The sequence below is a fragment of the Triticum dicoccoides genome, chromosome 6B (genome assembly GCF_002162155.2).
Source record: "Triticum dicoccoides isolate Atlit2015 ecotype Zavitan chromosome 6B, WEW_v2.0, whole genome shotgun sequence".
Taxonomy (NCBI): domain Eukaryota; kingdom Viridiplantae; phylum Streptophyta; class Magnoliopsida; order Poales; family Poaceae; genus Triticum; species Triticum dicoccoides.
In genome coordinates this window covers 718,527,477-718,530,929 of record NC_041391.1, presented here as the reverse complement: position 1 = coordinate 718,530,929, position 3,453 = coordinate 718,527,477, and the positions used below count along the sequence as shown (strand labels likewise).

Here is a 3,453-nt window from a genome sequence, read left to right as displayed (position 1 = left end):
AACCTTGTCAAAACTTCTATTGCCGAATTGCCTGGGTCATTATGTGCTCTTTATCAGCTACAGGTACTTCAGTTAAACCATGAAAGTTAAGAGCTTGCCTGACAAACTCTGTAATTTAAGCAAGCTACGGCATCCTGAAGGGTACAGTGATATGTCATACAGGATGTATGAAGTAGCTCTGCCACAAATCCGTTATATAGGCAAGCTAACTTTGCTACAACATCTTAAAGAATTTTGTGTGCAAAAACAGAAGGGGTCTGGGTTGCAACAGCTCAGTGACATGAAAGAGCATGGTGGCAGTTTAAGTGTCAGAAATCTGGAGAATGTCAGTGGAAAGAATGAGGCCCTAGACTCTAAGCTATATCAGAAAAATCACTTCGGAACCCTGTGCCTTGTCTGGAGTTCGAATAATGACACGAGTGTGCAGGATAGTTTACGGTTGGAGATTATTGAAGGTTTGATGCCGCCGCCTCAACTTCAGTGCCTCGAAATTGAGGGTTACAATTGTGCCGCGTATCCAAGTTGGCTACTTGAGGGTTCATATTTTGAAAGTTTGCAATCTTTTAAGCTTGTGAAATGTAGTGCATTAGAAGGCCTACCACTCAATACCGAGCTCTTTAGGCATTGCACTAAACTGGAGCTCGAGAATGTGTCAACTCTGAAAACATTATGTTGTCGTCCAGCAGCACTTGAGTGCTTAATAATTGGCGGTTGCCCGTTGCTTATGTTCTTTACTGATGATGAAGTAGAATAGCAGGGTGAGAGAGAGAACATCATGAGGACAGACTACTTTGCATCAAAACTTGGCTTCATATGGGAGGTGGATTCTAGAAAAGATATTAGGAAAGTAGTTGATCAAAACATTCATCTCTGAAGCAGTTGATGGATGCTGACATGTCACATCTTCAAACCATTGCAAGTCAGTAGGCTCCTTTGTGAGTTTTGGCGGCACTCACTCCGGCCGCTTTGCCTTCAGCCATGAAATGCAATCTACGACAACAACTTAACGCAAAAGAGTATGGTTGTGCAGCGGCGGCGGTGGAACTTTTAGACCAAAGCTTGTAGCTATTGGAATGTTGAAAAAGTGGTGGTGATAACACATGATTGCCTTCGATTTGTTGATGCTTCTCCAGTTCTCGGTCTCGAGCTCCGGAGTGAAAACTTAGGGCTAACCCAAGTTGGTTAGACTTGACAATGGCGATATTTCTGTTTCACTACCTTGTTGAAGGCATTGCTCGAATTTGCTCAGAGTTATTTTTCAAGGTGAAAACTTTGATTCTAGCCTTTGATGGTTGGATCTAGTGATGACGACACTTGAGCGTCACTCCCTTGCTGAGAAACCTCATTTCCCTTGCAAATATCACTCCCACCTTCTCTGTGGTGACAAGTAGCACTTGTCACAGCTAAGAGTTTTTCAGTTTTTTTAAAGATTCATTTTTTTACAAAAAGTTTTATCTCTCGAACCATCCATCCAAATCACGAATCGTTTCCACCATTGGGTTTCTGGCATCGAGATCTTCAAAACTAGATTCCATCTTAATAGGTTTGGATGAACTTTTTTCCGGGGAAAACCAAAAATAAGAAACAAGTCCAAAAACACCAAAATCCGAAGAAAACCAAAAACTAGGAAATAATAAGAACCTAAAACAACAAAAATAAAAATAAAAATCAGGAGAAAAACAAAAACCAACGAGCGTAGTTGTGCTTTCACTTTTTTAGGAAGCGCACCAATGCACCCAAGTGAGCCAATGGAAAAATCCCAGGGTGGTCCATGGACCACCATCTGGCCACCCCTCGTTATGCCAATGCACTGAAGTGCTAGTGGTATGTCTCCATTGCACAAAAAAAGTATTTCTACAAAAATATAGTCCATATAGATAAGTACAAGGACAATAATAATTTAGAAATCACATCTTTATCTGTGCTAACGCAAATAAATTTAATATTTATCTAGCAAAAAACAATCCTATTCTGGGCTTTCTTGTGCTCAAGTACACCCAAGTAAGCCAGTGAAAAAAATCTAGGGTGGTCCATGGACCACCATCCTGGCCAGCCTTTGTTATGCTGCACTGTAGTGCCAGCGATGTGTTTCCATTGCACAAAAAATGTATTTCTTGATAAAACAGTTGATAGGGATAAGTACAAGCACCATAATAATTTAGGAAATCATATCCTTATTCACTTTAGCAATTGTAAAAGCAAATATTGATAGGAAAACTTATTGCATATCATCTCTTCCTTATTACATGAAAACTATTCATGGGAATTGTGTTGAATCACGGGCAATGGGCTTTGCAGACAGTATAGTCATCGTAGCATGGACCAGTATATGCAAAATAATTACAACAGTATTGTCGTTTCCGCGGCCACTTCAACTTCGTCTCTCTCACACAGTCGGGGTCATCGTTAGGCCGTATAGCCATTGTGCTGCTCCCCTTGTCGTCAATGCTCTGTCCTGAAGTGGAAATCAAATAAATTTATATCATCTCAACATGAATGTAATTTTATTTTGCATATGAACATGTAGATAATGCCTATGTAGAAAACCACTCTAGGTCTTTCCAAGGGGTGAGTACTCAAGGTTGACGAAACAAACTTTAAACATAAGGATGAACACTGAAATTTCATGAAATAGTTATTTACAATTGTTCATTACCTTGTACGACTGAAGAAACCAGGCAACTTAGAATAATCATGGAAAGCAAAACAAAAGGTTGGGCATTGTGCTTGATGTGCTTCCCCATTGTGTGATCAATTCACTGGTTTTGATATGTACCCATTACTTGCCTAGGTCCATATATATAGAAGAACTGCAACTAGTATTGTAATTACTCATCAGTAACAACCATTAATTGAATGGGTTATCCAAATTGTTGTACTCCCTCCGTTCCTAAATATAAGCCTTTTTAGAGATTCCAATATGAACTACACACTGAGCAAAATGAGTGAATCTACACTCTAAACTATGTCTATATACATCCGTATGTAGTCCATATTGAAATAATTAAAAAGACCTATATTTAGAAACGGAGGGAGTAGTTTTTCATTGCCAAACATAGCTAGTGACTTTATCGTCTAGTCTTAAATGTTGTAGTTAAAGATAGGGAAGTCTTAAATGTCATGTCTAGTTTTAAATGTTGTAGCGAAAGATAGGGAAGCCTTAACTGTCGTAGCTAAAGATTGGGTTAATTTTAATGTTGTAGCTAAAGATTTGTTCTTAATGATTGTTGCTTAATGTCATAGATAAACGTAGCTTGATCTTTTCTATATTTCATTTAAATGGTATGAAATTTCTAACACATGGAACTCCAAACTCTATTGTTTTAAATAAGGGTGCGGTTGGACCACCATCGACCTGGCAATACAGAATTGAGAACTAACCTTGAATTTTATCAGCTCTTTCGTTGTTGATCAATAATAACAACTAAGAATGCAGCAAAAATCAAATAGAGT

At 38.6% G+C, this 3,453-nt stretch overlaps 1 long non-coding RNA gene across 1 annotated transcript; it reads right to left on the bottom strand.

The window, feature by feature from the left end:
- Nucleotides 1-2,110: 2,110 nt before the first annotated feature.
- Nucleotides 2,111-2,759, bottom strand: LOC119320391. Its single transcript, XR_005154964.1, has 2 exons — nt 2,657-2,759; nt 2,111-2,455 (listed from the first exon to the last, which is right to left on the bottom strand). It is a non-coding gene; the product is annotated as an uncharacterized LOC119320391 (long non-coding RNA).
- Between the last annotated feature and the right edge of the window lie 694 nt (nt 2,760-3,453).